At 36.8% G+C, this 23286-nt stretch overlaps 1 protein-coding gene and 1 long non-coding RNA gene across 10 annotated transcripts in view; both read right to left on the bottom strand.

Annotated features, from left to right (window-relative positions):
- Positions 1-23286, bottom strand: part of SBF2 (SET binding factor 2) — a 451285-nt gene that overhangs the window by 313381 nt on the left and 114618 nt on the right. The gene's annotated exons all lie outside the window — the stretch shown is intronic.
- Positions 10937-19402, bottom strand: LOC146405385 (uncharacterized). The gene is made up of 4 exons (XR_014837305.1): positions 18334-19402; positions 16847-18083; positions 13859-14932; positions 10937-13332 (listed from the first exon to the last, which is right to left on the bottom strand). It is a non-coding gene; the product is annotated as an uncharacterized LOC146405385 (long non-coding RNA).

The raw sequence follows: 23286 nt of genomic DNA, 5'->3' as shown, positions 1-23286 counted from the left end.
AGGGGAAAGGGGAATTGAGAGTTGTTATTAAAGAGTTTCAGTATGGGATGAATAAAAGGGTTCTGTTGGAGTTCCCATCATGGCTCAGCAGTTAACAAACCTGACTAGCATCCATGAGGACATGTGTTCAATTCCAGGCCTAGCTCAGTGAGTTAAGGATCTGGTGTTGCCATGAGCTATGGTGTAGGTCATAGATGCGGCTCAGATCCCGCATTGCTCTCGCCGGTAGCTACAGCTCCGATTGGACCCCTAGCCTGGGAACCTCCCTATGCCACAGGTGCAGCCCTAAAAAGACAAAAAAGACAGAAAAAAAAAAAAAAAAGAAAAGAAAAAAAGAAAGAAAGAAAGAAAAAAACGGTTCTGTGAGAGGACAATGGTGATTATTTCACCACAATGTGATTATACTTAACGTCAATGAACAGTACTTTTTGTTTTCACAAGAGAGAGTTTTTTTTCTTTTTTTATTACTACTCAAATGAATTTATCACATCTGCAGTTGTATAATGATCATAACAATCTGATTTCACAGGATGTGCTTGGGCTGTGGGATGGATATCCTGTGAAATTTCGAAGAGTACTTTTAAAAACAGTTAAGAAACTAAATTTTATATTATGTTAAATTTTTGTTATTTAAATTTTATGTTAAATTTTATATTTTTCCAATTTGCATGGTGGAAAATTTTAAAATATAAAAATGTAATATATTAAGTAATTTAAAAATAGCACTCAGTGGCATTAAGTACATTTTCAGTTTCCAGTTTATTGAGATACAATTTACATATAACATATAAGTTTAAGGTATAAAGAATGATGATTTGAATTAAATCTATCGTGAAATGATTACCATAAAAAGTTTAGTGAACATCCTGCATCCATACAGATACAAAATAAAAGAAAAAAGCAAAAATGTTTTCCTTGTAATAAGAACTCATAGGATTTACTCACTTAACAATATAAACATGTAACATTCAGCAGTATCTATTATTCATCTTGTACATCAGATCCGTAGTAGTTATTTATCTCATAACTAGAAGTATGTACCTTTTGACCCCTTTCATCCAATTACACCCTTCCATGCCTAACCCCCCACCTATGGTAACCACAAATCTGATCTCTTTTTCTACAAGTTTGTGTGGTTTTTTGTTTGTTTTTCTTTTTCTTTTTAGGGTCGCACCCATGGCTCATGGAGGTTCCCAGGCTATGGGTCAATCGGAACTATAGCTGCCCTGCCTACACCACAGCCATAACAACGCCAGATCCCAGCTGTGTCTGAAACCTACATCACAGCTCACAGCAACGCCAGATCCTTAACCCACTGAGCGAGGCCAGGGATTGAACCCACATCCTCAGGGATCCTAGTCAGATTCGTTAACCGCTGAGCCACAAAGGGAACTCCTTGTGTGTTTTTTGAAGTATAACTGACCTATAATACTATGCCACTTTCTGGTGCACAACACAGTGATTCGATATTCCTATACATTATGATGACCACGATCAGTATAGTTACCATCTGCCACCATATAAAGATATAATTACCTTCTATAATATCTATGCTGTAAATTTAATTCATATGACTCATTTATTTTGTAACTAGAAGTACGTACTTCTTAACCTCCCTCACCTGTTTTACTCATCCCTCCACCACCCTCTCCACTGGCAACCACCTGTTTGTTCTCTGTATCTATGACACTATTTTTTATGTTTGTTTTGTTTTTTATATTCCATATATAAGTGAAATCATACAGTATTTTCTTTTATCTGATGTATTTAATAAAATACCATCTAGGTCCATCCATGTGGTCACAAATGGCAAGATTTCATTTTTCCTACAGATGAGGAATACATATTAATCATATCTTCTTATTCATTCATCAATCGATGGACACAGGTTGCTTCCATAGCTTGACTATTGTAAATGATGCTGCAATGAACACATGGGTGCATATACCGTTCTGAATTAGTATTTATGTTTTCTTTGGAAAAATACCCAGAAGTGGGATTGCCACATCATATGATAATCCTATTTTTCATTCTTTGAAGAATCTTCATACTGTTTTCCATAATGGCTGAACAAATTTACACTCTCACCAAACTGTTCACAAGAGTTCCCTTTCTCCACATCCTCACCAACAATCGCTTTTTATTGTCTTTTTGATAATAGCCATTCTGACAGGTGTGAGATGTTATCTCACTGTGGTTTTGATTTACGCTGCCCTGATAATTACTGGTGTTGAACATCTTTTCATGTGTTGGTTCAGCATCCGAATTTTGGGAAAATATTCAGATCTTCTGCTCATTTTTAAATAAGTTTGTTTGCATGAGTTCTTTGTATATTTTAGCTATTAACCCCTTTTCAGCAATATCATTTACAAATATCTTCTCCCATTCAGTAGGTAGCCTTTTCATTTTGGTAATACTTTCAAAAGCTTTTTAGTTTCATGTAGTTCCGTTTGTTTATTTTTGCTTTTGTTTCCCTTGCTTTAGACAGAACCAAAAACATATCAGTTAAGACCAAAGTCAAAGAGCATACATATGGCATATGTTTTCTTCTGGAAGTTTTATGGTTTCAGGTCTTACATTCAGGTCTTTAATCCATTTTGAGTTCATTTTTGTATATGGTTTTGATTCTTTTGCAATGTAGCTGTCCAGTTATCCCAATATCATTTATTAAAGAAGCTGTCTTTTCCTCTTTGTATATTTCTGCCTCCTTTGTTATAGATGAATTGACCATGTAAGTTGGGTTTATTTCTGGGCTCTCTATTCTGTTCCATTGAAGTTATATGTCTGGTTTTGTGCCAGTATTAAATTGTTATTATTACTGTACCTTTGTGGTGTAGCTTGAATTCATGGAACATGATACCTCCAGCTCCATTCTTCTTTCTCAAGACTGTTTCAGCTATTCAAGGTCTTCTGTATGTTCATACAAATTTTAGAATTATTTGAGTTCTGTGAAATACCCCATTGGTATTTTGATGGAGATTTCATTAGAAATTGCCTTTGAGAGTATGGTCATTTTACCAACATTAATTCTTCCAATCCACAAGCACAACAGTATCTTTCCACTTCTTGTATCATTTTCTATTTCTTTCATCAATGTCTTACAGTTTTCCAAGTACAGATCTTCTACCTCCTTAGATTTATACTGAGTTGTTTTATTTTACTTTTTTTTTTCTTCTTTTTTTTTTTTTTTTTTTTTTTTTTTTTTTTTTAATGGCTGCACTCACAGCATATGGAATTTCCTGGGCCAGGGACTGAATCCAAGCCACGGCTGCAGCAACCCTGGATGCTTTAACCCACTGTGCCAGGCCAGGGATCAAAAAAAAACATGACCCAAGCTGCTGTAGTCAGACTTTAAACTCTCTGCACCACAGCAGGAACTCCTTATTATTTTTGATGTGACTGTAAACGGCACTACTTTCTTAATTTCTCTTTCTGATAATTGTTAGTGTACAAAAACATAATATTTCCCTATATTTACTTTATATCCTGCAACTTTACTGATATAAAATAGTTTTGGTTTTTTGGTGGCATCTTTAGGTTAATCTATATATAATATATCATGTTATCTGCAAATGGTGACAGTTTTATTCTTTCCTTTCCAATTTGGATGCCTGAATTCTTTTGTTTGTTTGTCATGAATGCTTTTTGGTCTGAATGCTGTGGCATTTATGCAACAATGATTCAATATTATGTTGCATAAAAGTAGTAAGAATGGGCATCTTTGTCTGTTTCTTGATGTAAGAGGAAATACATTAAGCTGTTCAGTGTTGAGTATGATGCTGCCTACAGGTTTCTCATACCTAGTCTTTCTTATGTTGAGGTACAGTCTCTCCATACCAATTTTGTTAAGCTTTTTTATCATGAACTGATACTGAATTTTGTGAAAAGTCTTTTCTGCATCAACTGAGATGACTCTATGATTTTTGTTCTGCAATACGTTAATATAGAGTATCAAACTGTGATATGCAGGTGTGGGACCATTTTTAAGTCTGTAAGATAGACCTTACTTGATCATGGTGTATGATCTTTTTAAGGTATTGATAAATTGAGTTTGCTAATATTATGTTGAGGATTTTTGCATCTCTATTCATCAGATACAGTTGCCTGTAATTTTCTTTTTTTGTGGTATCTTTGTCTGGTTTTAGTATCAAGGTGATGCTGCTCTCACAGAATAAGTTCAAAAGCATTCCTTCCTCTTCAACATTTATGGAATAGCTTGAGACAAATAAGCATTAACTCTTCTTTAATTGTTTGGTAGAATTCACCTGTGAAGATGTCCTGAATATTTGTTTGCTGGCAGTTACTGATTATAGACTCATTTTTATTATTAGCAATCAGTCTGTTCAAATTCTGTATTTCTTCCTGATTCGGTCTTGGGAGATTGTGTGTTTCTAGGAATTTATTCATTTCTTCTAGGTTGTCCATTTTACTGGCATATAATTGTCTGCAGTAATCTCTAATGTTTTGTATTTTTGTGTTGTTGGTTGTTACTTCTCATTTTTCATTATTGATTTTACTTACTTGGGCCCTCTCTATTTTTTCATGATAAGTCTGGCTAAAGGTTTATCAATATTTTATATCTTTTCAAAGAACCAGCTTTCAGTTTCACTGATCATTTCTATTGTTTTTTGGTCTCTATTTCATTTATTTCTGCTGACCTTTATTGTATCTTTCTTCTACTAACCATGGGTATTGTTCCCCTTTTTTTTGTTCCTTTAGGCATAAGGTTAGGTTGTTTGAGATTTTGTTTCCTAAGGTAGGCTTTTATCACTGTAAGTTTCCCTCTTAGAACTGTGTTTGCTGCTCTCATAGATTGTGTATGGTTGTGCTTCCATTTTCATTTGCCTCCAGGTATTTAATTCCCTCTTTGATTTCTTTAGTCACACTTTGGTTATTTAGTAACATACTACGTAGCCTCCATGTGTTATTTGCAATTTTTTTCTTATAGGTGATTTCTAATCTCATATTGTTGTTGGAAAAGATGCTTGATATGATTTTCATCTTTTTAAATTTATTAAGACCTAGAGTGTGATCTATCCTGAAGAATGTTCCATGTGCATTTCAAAATGTGTATTTTGCTAATTTGGGATGGAATGTTTTCTATATATATATATTGATTGAATTAATATGATCTGCTGTGTCATTTAAGGCCAGTTTTTCCTTACTGCTTGTCTGATCTGTCCATTGATGTGATATATTAAGGTCCCCTACTATTACTGTATTACTTTCTCCCTTTATATCTGTTAAGATTTGCTTTATGTATATAAGTGCTCCTTGGTTAGGTGCATATATATTTACAAGTGCTGTATCTTTGCTGGATTGATCCCTTTATCATTATACAATGCCCCTCATCTCTTGTTAATCTCTGTTTTAAAGTCTATTGTGTCTGCGGAGTTCCCATCATGGCGCAGTGGTTAACAAATCCGACTAGGAACCATGAGGTTGCAGGTTCGATCTCTGGCCTCGCTCAGTGGATTAAGGATCCGGCATTGCCATGAGCTGTGGTGTAGGTCACAGATGCAGCTCAGAACCCGTGTTGCTGTGGCTCTGGCATAGGCCAGTGGCTACAGCGCTGATTAGACCCCTAGCCTGTGAATCTCCATATGCGGTGGGAGCAGCCCTAAAAAAGGCAAAAACAGACAAAAATAAATAAATAAATAAAGTTTACTGTGTCTGATATAAGTATTGCTACACCTGATTTCGTTGTTTCCATTTCCATAAAATCTTTCTTCATCCCCTCACTTTCAGTCTGTGTATGTCTTCAGAAGTAAAGTGAGTTATCTTGTAGGCAAGAGATAGATAGATAGATAGATAGATAGATAGATAGATCGATCGATCTTTGTTGTTTTGTTTTTAATCTATTTGGCCACTCTATGTCTTTTGATTGGAGCAATTATTCCATTTATATTTAAAGTAATTACTGATAGGTATGTACTTACTGCCATTTTGTTAACTCTTTCAGGTTGTTTCCATAGTTCTTTTCTGCCCCTCTTTTCTTCTTTTGATCTCTACCCTTCTGATTTGATGACTATCTTTAGTGTTAAGTTTGAATTCCTTTCTCTTTTGTGTGTGTATATCTATTACAGATTTTTTTACTTGTAACTACCATGACGTTCAATGTGTGTGTGTGACAGAGAGATTAAGTTGATGATATCTTAAGTTTAAAGACATTCTAATAACCCTAATAGTCCTGCATTTTTACTCCCTCTCCCACATTTCATGTTTTTAATATTACATTTCATATCTTTTTGTTTTATGTATCCCTTATTGTGGATACAGACGATTTTACTACTTATGTCTTTTAACATTCCTATTAGCTTTATAAGTGACTGATCTACTTTGTTTACTATATATTTGCCACTTCATTATTTTCGTATTTCTAGTTGTGGTTTTTTCTTTTTCACTTACACAAGTCATTCTTGGAAACATTTCTTGGAGAGCTGATTCTGTGATGCTGAACTCTTTTAGCTTTTGCTTGTCTATAAAACTTTTGCTCTTTGCAGCAAATCTAACTGAAAGCCCTTCAGGATATTCTTGATTGTAGGTTTTTCCCTCTCATCACTTTAAATGGTGCCATGCCCTTCTGGTATACAAAGATTCTCCTGAAAAGTCAGCTAGCAGTCTTATGGAAGTTTCCCTTGTACGTATGTATGAAAGGCATTATGTAGGATGCAACTGATGGGGCTCTGCAGTACACTCCCCTCTTGTCACCAGGGGTACATAATCTAGAGGTACCCCATATGGAGGCTGAGTGGGCCCTTCTGTTGTCCGGAGACCAACTACTGTGGGCATGCTGGTAGACAGGGTTGGCTCTGGCTCACTTGGCTACAAGCCCTACCTCATGCAGAGGCTTCCAACTGCTGGTGGGTGGGACTGAGTCCTGGCATGGCTGGCTGCAGGGCCTGGGGCTGGGGCCAAACTTCTGGTGGGCAGGACCAGATCCCAAGGCAGCTGGGATCCCGGGTGCCAGTGGTCTCAAGGATGGTTTTCACCTGGGTTGAGTGGGGCCGGTTCCTGGAGGATCCTGAGGCTAATGTCAGCCCACTAGTGGGTGGGGGGGGGGTCCTGGGCCAGCTGATAGGTATGTCCAGGTACCCTTACCAGGCTGCTTGGCATGGTGGTCCCAGGAGTTGTGCCAACTGGCTGGTAAGCTCCCAGCACTTTTAAGCTAGGGGAATGATTCCAAAATGGTGTTACCAGCACCACATCCTCTTCTAGACTGAATTCCCAAAAATGACTGTTGCCAGTGTCTACGTCCCCAAAGAGAATCTCAGGTGCCTCTTGTCTCTCTGCAAAGCTATCTAAGATCAGCATGTAGCTGTGACCCAGGTTCATTTCAAATTACTGCCTCTGTGCTAGATCTTAAAGCATCTGAGATTTTGTGTGTGCCCTTTAAGAGTAAGCTCTGTTTCCAACAGCCCTCTAGGTCTTACAAATGCAAATCCCACTGTCCCTCCAAGCCCAGCATTTTGGGGGCTCATCTTCCCAGGGCAGGGAGCCCAATTTTGGGCTCAGACCCCTCACTCCTCGGGAAGAACCTCTGTGATTTTGATTTTCTTCCCATTTGTAGGCTGTCTACCTGGGAGTGTGGGTCTTGACTATATTGCATCTCTGCCCCTTTTACCCATTTAATTGTGGTTCCTTCTTTATATCTTGGTACAAATTTGGAATTCAGGTAAATGCAGAATAAATTAATGAAATGACAAATATTTTATAAAGTCCAAAGAGTTTACACAGATGCTTTCATCATTAACAATAAACCTTCTTCCCTTCAAAAATATTGATCAGCCTTCCTGAAGACTAAAAGAAAATGTTATCTTTAAGCAAGGATCATTAGAGAATATCAATTTATCTTAGTCCCCACCTATCTTACAACATGTTCTAATACCAAGAACACATGACAGTTTTAATCTACAGTGGTATATCACACAACGGTTAAAGTTCTGATGACTGGGGAACTAGATAAAAGTAAAATACTGAACTTCAATGTCCTTAAAAAAAAAAAAAAAAAACTACTGTTTGGGCTGAAAGTGAGAAATAATATATTTTGTCAGTTTTATTAATTTATAAACTCAATTCATGGGGAAACTTGCTCAACAAAATAAAAGGCAATGAATTTACAGAACTGTAAACCTTTCATCACTTTAAAACAGGTAGGGGAAATAGCTGTATTTTCTAATCATTTTTATATGAGTAAATGTTTATTTTTCTACTTGTTTTCTTATCTGGTACATTAGTCTCTCAAAACAGGAGTTTCTCTCCACCTGGACCAATGTGAGTAACATCCAAATAATGACCCCAGACTCAAAGAGTCATGACTGCCACAAAATACTATTTCTTGCCCCTTTGCTATTATTTCCTTGGTGCTAAGAAACCTTGAGAAAAACGGTTTTGTTGTTACCTGCATGCAATTTCTCTCTTCTCCTCAAAACAATCAACAGCCATTTATTATTATCAAATATATAATCATGTACTATGCTTTAGCACTGAGGAAACTAATAAATTATGATCCTTTGGTAATTTTTTAAAAGTTGAGTCTATTTTTATTTTTCTTGATGATTACTTTACCCTCATTCACCTAGAAACCTTTAACAATCAAAGGTTTGATTTGTAAAATATACTGCACATCCAACCACTTCTTTCCACATCACTTCCATTACTTGGTTCAAACCACTGTACTTGTTTTTAATAAAGCTACTGTAATAGTTAACTAGCTAACAAACTAACGGATCTCTTGCTTTCACTCTCATTTATAGGCTAGTATGTGCGCTTTCTTTTTTTTCTTTTTCTTTTTTTTTTTTTTTTCTTTTTTGCCTTTACTAGGGCCACTCCCACAGCATATGGAGGTTCCCAGGCTAGGGGTCTAATCGGAGCTGTAGCCGCCAGCCTACGCCAGAGCCACAGCAACACGGGATCCAAACCTCGTCTGCGACCTACACCACAGCTCACAGCAATGCTGGATCCTTAACCCACTGAGCAAGGCCAGGGATCGAACCCACAACCTCATGGTCCCTAGTTGGATTCGTTAACCACTGAGCCACGAAAGGAACTCCAATATGTGAGTTTTCTAAACCCTACACTGGCATTTCAATTTTTTTTTTCATTAAGCTTAAAAATTTCATTACGAAAAATTTCAAACATTAAAAAAGAGAAGAATCCAATGAACATGCATATTGCTACTACCCAGACCTAACAATTATTAAGATTTTGTCACAATTGCTTTTCTATTGATATGAGCTGATATGTTCACCAACCTGGAAGCTCTCTGAATCTCATTCTTCAATAGTTTTCACGGAGCTCAATTTCCAGCTTCCTTTCACTTTTTTAGAGGTTGGTGTTTAGGGCTCAAAGTACCAATCCACTAATCACTTGCTCTTTCTGGGGACCAGCCCCTTCCTGAGGCTACCCAGAGTCCTCATGCAAAGTAGCACATATTCAGGTATGATAGAAAGGGACTCAATATAAAAAATAAAAGACACTCCTTGTCACTCAGGAAAATTCAAGGCTTTTAAGAGTTCTGTGCAGGAACTAGAAACAAAGACCAGATATATCTTTGTATAATACCATACAAATTCTTAGTAGTTCTTCATCTAAGAATGTCTCAACTCAATTGTCAAACATAATTAAGAAAAGTCAAGAAGAGAAGGAAAGCTTCTTGTATTTACATAGTTTGACTCCTTCTCTTCTTTCTTCCTCCCTAATGCTTCCGGTTTTCCTTTTTTTTTTTTTTTTTTTTTTTTTTTTTGGTCTTTTAGGGCTATACCCATGGTATATGGAGGTTCCCAGGCTAGGGGTCCAATTGCAGCTGTAGCCACCGGTCGATACTACAGCCACAGCAACACCAGGTCCAAACCGTGTCTGGGACCTACGCCACAGCTCATGGCAACACCAGATCCTTAATCCACTAAGTGAGGCCAGGGATCGAACTCGTGTCCTCTTGGATGCTAGTAGGGTTCATTAACCGCTGAGCCATGAAAGGAACTCCTGGTTTCCCTCTTTTATCAGTTTCTTTCTGTTTAGAGAATTTCCTTTATAAAGGAAAATTACAAAATTTCATTCATATAGGGTAGGTCTGCTATTGATAAATTCCGATTCTCCAAAACAACTAATTCTCCAAAATAAAAACCCAGTGTCTAACAATTCACTTATGATACTAACCACCTGAGGTTAGCGCAGAACTCACAAATTAGGACCGCCCCTTATGTCAGACAACAGTCACAGGTCTTGATTTCTCCTTCACTCCTGAAAGATACAAAATTCTGGACTGAAGGTAGTTCTTTTCTTGAAACACTTGAAAAATGTTGTCACTTTCTGCGGTCTCTATAGCTTCTGATGAGAAATCTGCTGTCAAAAAAATTTCTCCTATAGCTTTAGTATCATTTCTCTCTTGCTGCTTTTAAGACTGTCTTTACTTTTCAGAAATTTGACCATGATGTGCCTGGGCATAGACTGCTTTGGCAGAATCATTTTCAAATCTCTCAGCTTCTTGAATCTATAAGTCTGCATAAACTCTCACCAAACTTTTTCCCTGCCATTATTTCTTTTTTTTCTTTTTTTTTTTTTTTTTTTTTTTTTTTGCTTTTTAGGGCTGCATCTGCAGCATATGGAGATTCCCAGGCTAGGGGTCTAATCGGAGCTACAGCTGCTGGCCTACACCAGAGCCACAGCAACGCCAGATCCAAGCCACGTCTGCGACCTACACCACAGCTCACGGCAATGCTGGATCCTTAATCCACTGAAGAAGGCCAGGGATTGAACCGGCAACCTGATGGTTCCTAGTTGGATTCGTTTCCGCTGTACCAAGACGGGAACTCCCCTGCCATTATTTCTTCAAATAGTTTCATAATCCAACTGTCTTTCTCTTCTTCCAGCACTGATGACACGAATGCCAGATCTTTTATATAGTCCTAGAGGTACCTAAAGTTCTATTCATGTGTTTGTTTGTTTTGGTCTATTCTCTCTTAGTTATTGAGACTAGGTAATTTCCGTTGCTCTATCAACATGTTCATGAATTCTTTTCTCTGTCCTTTCTCTGCTGCTGTTGAGACTATCCATTGAGCTTTTCTTCCTTTAAATTTTCAGTTATTGTATTTTTTGGTTCTAAAATGCCCATTTAGTTCTTCTTCATATCTTAGATCTTTGCTGAAACAATCTATTTTTTCATTGTTTCAAATGTGTTTGCAATTGTTCATTAGGGCATTTTTATGATGGCTGCTTTGAAATCACTGTCAGATAATTTTAACAACTGCATCATGTTGGTATTGGCATCTGTTATCTGTCTTTTCTCATTCAGGTTAAGATTTTCCTGGTTCTTGGTATTATGATTAATTTCCAATTAAAGCCTAGAAATTTAAAATATTATGTATAAAATTCCAGATCTTAAACAAATCTTCTAATTCAATATGCATCTTCTGATACTGCTCTGGCATGGGGAGAAGAGTACTGACAAACAATCACTTCAGGGTGGAAGCCCAGTTCCCCACTCAGTCTCCATGGATACTAACATGGAAGAGGATCCTTATTACTGCTGAGCAGGGGCAGAAGTTCATGCTTTCTACTAGGCCTCCACTGATACTACTCTGATTGGAAAGGGCAGGGCTGCCTCACTGCTGGTCTCTATGCTGCCTTCACTGACACCGTGATTGGTGGCCTCACTGGTATGGCAGGTGATGGCAAAAGCCCTGACTCTCCAATAGGTCTCCTGACAGCACTCCCGTGTAGAAGAAAGGTGTCTCCATACTGCCAGGTGAAGGCTGAAGATAAGGCCCTCCATACAGATTCTAATGACCCCAGGGAATGGAAGGGGATGGATTCATCACAACTCATCAATGAAAGTCTTGTCTTCAATGAAAATGCTGACTTCCCACTCAGCCTTCTCTGACACTACCACAATCTGAAGTAGAGGTACAGTTGCAGTTTCATCTTCTGTGGTGTTTGAATAGAGGAGAGTGGTTATTATCCAAAAGTGTCTTGTATTAGGCTGCCCTTTTCCTTTCCTAGACAGGGCATACTTTTCTTGCCCTTTTTTTTTCTCCCATTTGTGCCAACTAACACTGCTGGGTGGCCAATTTCTGCAACACCCAGCTTGGGATATAAAAATCAACAAAAAAACCCAAGATTTCACAACCATGTTTCTCAAGTTCCTTTATCTTTAAGAATTCCTTTCTCAGTCAACCTTTATCTTCAAGAATCATCTTATTTTATAAGTTCCTGCTTTGTTGCAATGGGTTAAGAATCTGACTGCAGGGGCTTGGGTCGCTGTGGAAGCTAGGGTTTGATCCCTGGCCTAGCACAGTGGAATAAGGATCCAGCATTGCTATAGCTGTGGCATAGGCTGCAACTGTGGCACAGATTCAACCCCTGGCCCAGGAACTTCTATATGCCATGGGTGTAGCCATTAAAATGAAAAATAAAAAATAAAAAGAAAGAAAGAAAATAGAATGCCTAGGGACTTTAGCTATAGTTAGTGGGGAAAATAAGGTAAAGTACATCTATTCTACCTTTCTGGAAGCATAGGTGAAAATTATGTATTTTATTATTTTTTAAATTCTCTCAAGCTCTAAATATCTTCTAACCAAAATCTTCAAACTACAAATTTAGTTCAATTTACAAAAAATGGATCCCATGTAATTCATTTGATAACACTAATACTTGTCAAATCAGTTAAACTGGATTTATTCCCTTCTACTAGAAAAGGTCTGAATTTGTTTTTTTAATTTAAATAAAGGTGTTAATATTTGTCTCTGTGACAATCAACTGTTTAACAAATGCTGAGGTAAGGCTGGAAGAACTGGGAAGGGGAGGAAAAGTTAGGACAGAGATGACACAGGAAATTTGTTGCCTGGATATAATCTCATGTAACGTTTAAATGCCATAAAGTTCCTAAGCCTAAAGGTGCTCAAATATCATTTCCTGAAACATCTGACGTAACCTTCAGACTAATAAGAACAGAAGTTATCCATCCTCTTTATGCCCTTAAGCCTTGTCATTCTGCACCTTTCCTTAAGAAAGAAACATCACTGCTCAAAGATTTCAACCTAGATTTCTCTCATTCCTGAGATTTCTCTCTGAAATTCTGACAAGGAAGCACATACTTAAGTCATCATCATTAGCAGATAAGTAACCTGTGTCAGAGGCATGAAGTGCACCATTTCTGAACATTTTAAACTTTTTTTTTTTTTTTTTTTTTGGTCTTTTTAGGGCCGCATGCACGGCATATGGAAGTTCCCAGGCTTAGGGGTCGAATTGGAGCTGTAGCTGCCAGCCTAAGCCACAGCCACAGCAATGCCAGATCCAAGCCACGTCTCTGACCTACACTGGATCCTTAACCCACTGAGCAAGGCCAGGGATCAAACCTCATCCTCATGGATGCTAGTCAGATTCGTTTCCGCTGAGCCAAGTCAGGAACTCCGTAAACAATTTCTTTTAGGAGTTCCCATCGTGGTGCAGTGGTTAATGAATCCGGCTAGGAACCATGAGGTTGTGGGTTCGATCCCTGGCCTTGCTCAGTGGGTTAAGGATCCGGCATTGCCGTGAGCTATGGTGTAGGTTGCAGGTGCGCCTTGGATCCTGCGTTGCTGTGGCTCTGGCATAAGCCGGCAGCTACAGCTCTGATTAGACCCCTAGCCTGGGAACTTTCACATGCCGAGGGAACGGCACTAGAAAAGACAAAAAAAAACAAAACAAACAAAAAAATTTCTTTTAGCAACAACCTTGGATAAACATTCTATCACCTAGAATACTGCACAAAACCTCCTAATTTCTTATCAGGCGTACGCTACAGCAACAGCAACACTGGACCCGAGCCATATCTGTGACCTACACTGCACCTTGTGGCAACAGCAGATCCTTAACCCACTGAGTGAGGCCAGGGATCAAACCCACATCCTCACAGACACTATGTCAGGTTCTTAACCCACAAAGCCACAACAAGAACTCCCTGCCACTTAAATATAAATTAATTTCCTTATCTCCTAGAGACTTAGGAGTGTAATTTGTAATTCTTCTATATTTCAAGGGACCATGTTATCAGGTCCTCCTGTAATGTGAAGATGTGACTCTCACACCTATTTTTAAAAATAGGATTAATATAGCAAGTTTCTACATCAAAGACACAACTTCTAAGAATAACAACCTTATTTTTTAAGACTAGTTTATACTAGATCAAACCATTTTTCCTTCTACCTACCCAAATTGCAAAGGTCTTGTTATGTTATTTCTCTAAAAAAAGAGTATAACTGGTGTGAAGTCACCATGCACAGCAAAAATGACTTCTGATATGTTAATGTCATAAATGGCAGGCTATAATGCCATAAAGTCACTGATTTCTTAGTGCTTCCACTACCAAGCACACTAAACTTGTAGACCAATTTTAAGTGACCAATATAATGATTTCACCAGCCAGAAGTCTGAGGAAGTATCTGTATTCAGAATTTATATTGACTGTAATTTTTAAACTGTTTACGAGTTGATACATCTCCAAAGAGAATACTGGTCTAAAGAAAGGTACCACTTGGCAATGCAATGACAGGAAGTGTAACTGACACAAACACAAAGAATCATTCTGGAAAACTCAGGTTGAACTCAAAGTAGACATTAATATGCATCCAGATATGAAATATTCTGTCTGCTACAAAGCCTACAGTCTTATGACAGTATTTCTCTCCTTAAAGTGTTATTAACTCCACTCAATCCTTGTTTATTCTATAAAATATTGATGTATTGGGCCCCTTTTCTTACCCGTCCCATTAATGAGGTACTGCAGCCTTTAGTCAATTATACAAATTTCTGCCTGTAAAGAGAGATCAAAGAAAGACATAACACGGAGTTCTGGTCAAGGTGCAGCGGAAAAGAATCTTGACTAGGAACCATGAGGTTGCAGGTTTGATCCCTGGCCTTGCTCAGCGGGTTAAGGATCCAGTGTTGCCGTGACCTGTGGTATAGGTCACAGATGTGGCTCGGATCTGGTGTTGCTGTCGCCAGCGGCTACAGCTCTGATTCCACTCCTAGCCTGGGAACCTCCATATGCCACAGGTACAGCCCTAAAAAGCAAAAAAAAAAAAAAAGAAAAAAAGAAAGACATGACAGCAAGAAATCTGCTACCCCTCTGGGATATAATCCCATGTAGAACAACATGCACAGAAATAAATAACACTAGCAATTACCTGTGTTCTAAAGTAATCTTTTATAAAAGCAATAAATCAATTAACAAAGAAAACACGTTATTTTTCAAAATATAAAATTTGTTCTGTATTGATATCTAGCTTTATGGTTTCCTTAAAAAATATTTTCAGACAGCAAATATTTCAGATACTAAAATAGCAACTGATTTTTAAGGAAAAACTGAAGAAGGCTTTTGGAACCCAAATCTGACAGAAAATGATAGGTAATAAATAAATATAAGATAAAGAAAAACAAAGACTTAGAAACAAAACATATTTTCTTAGATTTTCTTAGTTTCTGTACAAAACAATATTTATGTGAAAAACAATTTTTAAAGGTCATATTGACCAAGATAGCAGAGTCACGAGTATGCTATCATGACGGCAAAGTCCAAGAATATTTTTTAAGAATAGGAATAATAGGACTTCCCTTTGTGGTTCAGTGGAAACGAATCTGACTAGTATGCATGAAGACACAGGTTCAATCTCTGGTCTCGCTCAGTGGGTTAAGGATCCAGCGTTGCCATGAGCTGTGGTGTAGGTCGCAGATGCAGCTCGAATCCCATGTTGCTGTGGTTGTGGTATAGGTCAGCAGCTACAGCTCCAACTGAACCCCTAGCCTGGGAACTTCCATATGCCGCTGGTGTGGCCCTAAAAAGACAAAAAAAAAAAAGAATTGTAAAATAAAAGCATTCCAAAAAATGAACATAAACTAATAAAACAAATAAGTGATTTGAACAAGGTTGCAAGATAACTACAAATCACTGATAAAGGAAATTACAGAAGACCTAAATAATGTACAGAAGTCTGGGTTCACAATTTGGTAGATCAATATTGTCAAAATGTCTATTCTCCTTAAATTGATCTCCAGATCATCAAATTCCCAAATGGCTTTTTCACAGATATCAAGAAACAAGTTTTCGTGAATCCACAGAACAGAAATGTGTGTCCCCACCAAGTAATATTTTCTGAACTTTTACTTTCAAGTCTTTCTCTCTTTTTTTTTTTTTTTGGTCTTTTTGCCTTTTCTAGGGCTGCATCCTCGGCATATGGAGGTTCCCAGACTAGAGGTCTAATCAGAGCTGTAGCCACCAGCCTACGCCAGAGCCACAGCAATGTGGGATCTGAGCTGCGTCTGCGACCTACACCACAGCTCATGGCAACACCAGATCCTTAACCCACTGAGCGAGGCCGGGGATTGAACCCACAACCTTATGGTTCCTAGTCAGATTTGTTAACCACTGAGCCACGATGGGAACTCCAACTTTCAAGTCTTTTCTAGCTTATTCATGCTCTGCATATTCAATATGACTATGTAATGTATGCATAAAGCCATGGTAATTTTTAATGCTCTATTTAGAGATATAAATAACATACGGATAGCTTTCTCTCTAGACTCTCGTTTTGACTGTATATAGTATCATGAAAACAAAAACAGAACAAAACAAAAACATAAGCCTTCACACTTTATTGAGAACTATGCTCCCATCAGAAAAAAATATGTATGACAAATGTTTGCTGAGCAAACACATATAAGCATAAATCAACTTGAGACATTCCAGGAAGCTGGGATGATCCAAGAGAAAAAGTTCCACAGTCATTTTTTATATAATCTTCTATACTTAAAAAATCTTATATATGGAGTTCTCTGGTGGCTCAGCAGGTTAACGATCCAGTGTTGTCACTGCTATGGTGTGGGTTCGATCCCTGGCCTGGGAACTTCCACATGCCGTGGGTGTTCCAATAAAAAGAAAAAAGAAAAAAGAAAAAAGAAAAAAAAAAACTACTTATGGTCTCAATACACACATAAAAAAGCTCAAATCCATTAATGAAGTATTAAGAGCCATAATCAACTGGTCTCTACCACTTTTGCAGCCTTCCCTTCTCCATTATGACCTAACATTCCTGCAAATCCAATATAAATACTAAGTTTCAAACAACTTAACATCCTATCTCAGGACTTTTGCTAAAGCAGTACAAATGCCTTTTCTCTTTAGCATGGTCAAATTCCACTTAACTTCCTATTACTCTTGGTGCATAAAAAGACATCTCAAAATGTAGCAGCTTAAATTAGGCACCATTTCATTATGCTCATGGAGTCTGTGGATCTGGAATTCAACAGTGCAGAGGCAAAACACTGTTCTATTTATTGAACAAATATCAACAGAGAAGATGAAGATGAACAGATTAACTATTTCTAGAGAACAGCATTACTGATGTAAGAGGAGATATATAAGATATATAAATGGAAATTTAAAAAATTAACATTTAATTTTATTGTAAGTTGACTGATACAGTTTAAAATTTGTTTTAACTACACTGACCTGCTTTGTTTAAATAACTCAATATGTTTTAATGAATGAAACTATCCAGTCTACAAAATCTATTTTTTAAGGAGTTCAGCTGGAAATGCTTCACTTTGAAAACAACTCATCATCTGTGATAATTCTACTTTAAAACAAATGTCCCACATTTTGCACCACATTAAGCTCAAACTTAACAAACATTTCAAAGAAAACACTCATTAATACGCCAGGTATGTGATGGAGGCATTTATTTTTTGGTGTGGTATAGTGGATTTTTCCCGCCAAGGCTATATAAAAAGGTAAATTGCTAAATAAAAGCAGGAACAGGCATGAAATGGGAGGACAGATAACCAAATAAGGATAAAGGCAGAAGTGGAGCAATCACCTAATGCATTAAATTCACAATCACACATGACTAAAACCTCTGGAATTGGGGTGAAATCATTACAGAAACAATAGTCAGCACTTCTCAAAAGATTCCTGACAACTAAAGGGTTCCTCCCAAATTTCTGTACTAAAGGTTGGCATGAATCTCCCTTAGAAGAGAACACATTTATGTCTTATCTCCAAATCTAATATTCTTTTTATTTGCTTCTGCTTTTTTTTAGGGCTGCACCTGTGGCATATGGAGGTTCCCAGGCTAGAGGTTGAATCAGAGCTAGAGCCACAGCAACACGGGATCCGAGCTGCGTCTCCAACTCACACCACAAATTACAGCAACACCGGATCCTTAACCCAGTGAGCAAGGCCAGGGATCCAACATGCAACCTCATGGTTCCTAGTAGTATTCACTTCTACTGCACCATGATGGGAACTCCCAAATCTAATATTCTGATATACACTATCTCTAACCTTCAAGGGTTCACCTGTATTCAGCCATGCATATACATACCATACGTACTTAACATCTTTAAAAATGTCCATAGTATACTCCAAGTTCTAGAGAGCTTCTGTACTGCCAGCCAGAAAACACCTTAGCATTTCTTTGTTTGCCTAGCCATCTCTCCTCTTCATCCTCTTCCACTGATTAGGAAGAAAGACTATGAGATTCCATATACCCACTGACACCTTTCATTAATATGCCTTTTCTCCCATCTTCAGCACATCTAAAAAGCCCTGTGAAAACACTTAAATGTTATCCAAGCATTACTACTGCACAGAACTTACTTTCCTAGCAATAAGAACAATCCCCATTCAAACAATTCTACATAGAACAAAAAGCATACAAATAATTAGATGGTTGATCAAACTAGATAGTTTTAAAGCAGAGAATCATAAAAAAATAGTAAATAACCCTGACATTTTTAACTTAAAACATAAATGTACAACATTAAAATGAGAAACTTTGAGACTGTTTTGAAGAAATATTATTTGCAATAAATTCCATTGTTTTACCATAACTTAAACTAAAATTAGAATATAATATAAAATAAGAATTGGCTTACACAGAAGTAATTTCTAGTTTTGGAGGTAATCTCAACTCCTCCTCTTCTTCATATTTATATCCATCTACTTCTATAACTATACATAAGATACCTACATCATCCATAATTTCGTTTTCTAACTAATCAACATTAATCATTTATTACATATCACCTTCACTAAACTATGGGAACATACAATTTTAAAACATTAGTTGATTAACTATTTTCAGTTTCTATTTGTAGTTCATAATTTTCCGAGGCACTGTCAAACTCATTCCTTGGATTTAGCTACATTTAGTGAAAACTGAGCTGGGAATTTTGTTCCATTTTTAAACAGTCTTTAGTGTGGACGACTTATAAAAGGTGCAGAAAACCTAGAATGTAGTGTTCAACTTATTCCAAAACATAACTTAAAATTTTCACCATTCCTGAACCCTTTGGTCCATGTGCTGAATTTAGGATAATAAATGCACTAATTTCTAAAAACCTCTTCAATATTCTCTTAATTTCCTTGCTACTGAGATCTGAAGGAATACTGAGTGCCTGTATAAATATGACACCCAAAGTCAAAAATATTAAGAATGAACCAAAGACTTAACACACACCGGCAGAGGAAAGCAAAGAAAGTTCTACAGGTGCAGAAAAATTGACATGAGTGTTAGATGAAAAGCAAGACGGGAAGAGAAAGGAAATTCCAGGAGAAAGCAATAGCTTTATCAAAGGTATATAGGAAATGCATGTTATAATATATTTTTGGAAAAGAAAACCAGTTTGATATGGCTGGAATACAAAATGTATGGAAAGATACAGAAAGGGATGATAGTACAGATGAGGCTTTCTTAAAAAGAAAACTTGTAGCCAGCTAATAAAAGACCTGGTTTAGATGAAAAAGAAAATGAATTTCATTCTGCAGTGGGATACACCAGAACTTTTGAAGAAAGTCAAGAATGACCAAATCAGATTGGTGTTCAGGAATAATAATTCAGGCAAAAGTGAAATGTAAGCAGTGATGAAGTAGCAATGATTGGATGTTACAACTGCCCAGAAGAAAAATTATAACAGTATCAAACTTAAGTAGTAAAGGCCAAAACTGACCATGTTCTGGGCCATGTCAAAGGCACTGGATAAATTAAAATGATTTGAATCACACAAAACTGTATTCTCTGATCATAGTAGAATTAAATTTAAAATCTTTAAATAAAAAAAAGAGCTATCTACAAAACCCCAAAATATTAAGAAACACAACTTTAAATAATTCATGGGTCACCAAGAAATAGCAAAAAGACAAAAATAAATAAATAAATAAATAATTCATGGGTCAAAGAATAACTTAACTTCAGCCACAAGGGGGGCAGACATTAGAAGTAAAAGAGTCTACAAATCTATTGTTGCAAAAACGTCACCACACCAAAAACCTATAAAAATGAAAAGACAGAGAACTATAACTCAGATAAGGGAGAAAGAAAAAAACCCAGAAAAACAGCTAAGTGATCAGGAGATTCTCAGCCTCCAGGAAAAAAACTTAAACTGTTGATGCTGAAGATGACACAGGACACTGGAAATAAACTGGAGGCAAAGATGGATAATTTATTGGAAACAATGAGCAAAGAAATACAAGATATACAACTTAAGCAAGAAGAGATACAAAATACAATAACTGAAATAAAAAAATTCATTAGAAGCAGCCAACAGCAGCATACAGAAGGCAGAAGAACAAATAAGCGAGGTGGTGGACAAACTAGAGGAAACCACTCATGTGGAAAAGAAATGAGAAAAAAGATTGAAAAGAAATGAAGAGAGTCTCAGGGAGCTCTGGAACAACGTTAAACACACCAACATCCGTATTATAGGGGTGCCAGGAGAAGAAGAGAGAAGGGGCAGAAAAAATATTTGAAGAAATAATAGCCGAAAACTTCCCTAACATGGGAAAGAAACAACTCACTCAAATCCAGGAAGCACAACGAGTACCATATAAAATAAACACAAGGAGGAACTCTGAGAAGCATATTAATCAAACTGACCAAAATTAAAAACAAAAATATTGAAAGCAGTTATGGAAAAGAAACAAATAACATACAATGGAAGCCCAAGAAGGTTATCAACAGATTTTTCAGCAGAAACTCTGCAGGCCAGAAGGGAGTGCCATGATATACTTAACATGATGAAAGGAAAAAACCTCCAACCAAGATTACTTTACACAGCAAGGCTCTCACTCGGATTTGAAGGAGAAATCAAAAGCTTCACAGATAAGCAAAAGCTAAGAGAATTCAGCAACACTAAACCAGCTTTATAACAAACACTAAAGGAACTTCTCTAGGCAGAAAAGAAAAGGCAACAACCAGAAATAAAAATGCCACAAATGACAAGGCTCACCATTAAAGGCATATATACAGTAAAGGTAGGAAATCATCTACACACAATTATAGTACCAAAATCAGAAATTGTGAGAACAGGAAGGTGCTAATGCAGGACACGGGAGATACACTTGCAATTAAGAGACCAACAACTTAAAAAAATATCACATATATGTATCTATATACATATATATGTATACGTATCTATGTATCTATATATAGACTCCTATATCAAAACTTTAGGGCAACTGCAAACCAAAAATCTACAATTGATACACACACAAATAAGAAAAATCAACTCACATACATCACTAAAGATAGTCGTCAAACCACAAGAGAAGAGGGGAAGAAAAAAGTGCAACAAAAACAAATCCAAAACAATAAAATGGTAATAAGAACATACATATCAATAATTACCTTAAATGATAATGGACTAAATGCCCCAACCAAAAGACAAAGACTGGCTGAATGGATACAAAAACAAGATCCATATATATTCTGGCTTCAAGAGACCCACTTCACTGCTAGGGAAACAGACAAATTAAAAGTGAGAGGATGGAAGAAAATATTCCATGCAAATAGAATCAAAAGAAAGCTGGAGTAGCAATACTCATATCAGACAAAACAGAACTTAAAAAACATTATAAGAACAAGGAAGGACATTACATAATGATCAAACGATCAATCCAAGAAGAAGATACAACAATTGGAAATATATACGCACCCAACATAGGTTCACCACAATATATAAGGCAACTGCTAACAACCTGAAAAGGAGAAATCAACAATAATACAATAATAGTGGGGGCTTTAACACCCCACTTACAGCAATGGACAGATCATCCAGACAGAAAATCAATAAGGAAACACAGGCCCTGAATGAAGCATTAGACCAGATGGACTTAATAGATGTTTTTAGGACATTCCATCCAAAAGGAACAGAATACACATTCTTCTCAAGTGCACATGGAACATTCTCTAAGATGGATCACATCCTGGGCTACAAATCAAGCCTCGGAAAGTTTAAGAAAATTGAAATCATATCGAGCATCTTTTTCCAACCATGCTGTATGAATGGAAATCAACAACAAGAAAAAAACTGCAAAAAAAACACAAACACGTGGAAACCAAACAACATGCTACTAAACAACCAATGGATCACTGAAGAAATCAAAGAGGAAATTAAAAAATACCTAGAAGCAAATGACACCAAAGATATGACACTCCAAAATCTATGGAATGCAGCAAAAGCCGTTCTAAGAGGAAAGTTTATAGAAATACAGGCCCACCTTGGGAAACAAGAAAAAGCTCAAATAAACAAGCTAACCTTACATCTAAAGCAGCTCGAGAGAGAAGAACAGACAAGACCTAAAGTTAGTAGAAGGAAAGAAATCATAAGATCAGAGCAGAAATCAATGAAATAGAAACAAATAAAACCATAGAAAAGATCAACAAAACGAAAAGCTGGTTCTTTGAAAAAATCAACAAAACTGATAAATCCTTAGCCACACTTTCCAAGAAAAAAAGAGAGGGGACTCAAATCAATCCAAGTAGAAATGAAAAAGAAGTAACAACAGACATCACAGAAATACAAAGAATCATAAGAGACTACTACATGCAACTATCCACTAATAAAATGGAAAAACTAGAAGAAATGGACAAATCCTTAGAAAAGTACAATCTTCCAAGACTAAACCAAGATGAAATTTAAAGAAAAGATGAACAGACCAATCACAAGTAATGAAATTGAAACTGTGATTAAAAAACTTCCAACAAATGAAAGTCCAAGACCAGATGGCTTCACAGGAGAATTCTATCAAACATTTAGAGAAGAGCTAACACCTCTCCCTCTGAAACTATTCCAAAACATTGCAGAGGAAGGGATACTCCCAAACTCATTCTATGAGGCCACCATCACCCTGATATGAAAGCCAGACAAAGATACCAAAAAAAAGAAAACTACAGGCCAATTTCACTGATGAACATAGATGCAAAAATCCTCAACAAAATACTAGCAAACTGAATCCAACAATACATTAAA

The sequence above is a fragment of the Sus scrofa genome, chromosome 2 (assembly GCF_054392235.1).
Source record: "Sus scrofa isolate SSC_HxYL_T2T_F1_AM1 chromosome 2, Sscrofa_HxYL_maternal_Yorkshire_Landrace_v2.0, whole genome shotgun sequence".
Classification (NCBI taxonomy): domain Eukaryota; kingdom Metazoa; phylum Chordata; class Mammalia; order Artiodactyla; family Suidae; genus Sus; species Sus scrofa.
Note: the sequence above shows the minus strand (reverse complement) of the source record. Positions and strands in the feature narration are given on the sequence as shown.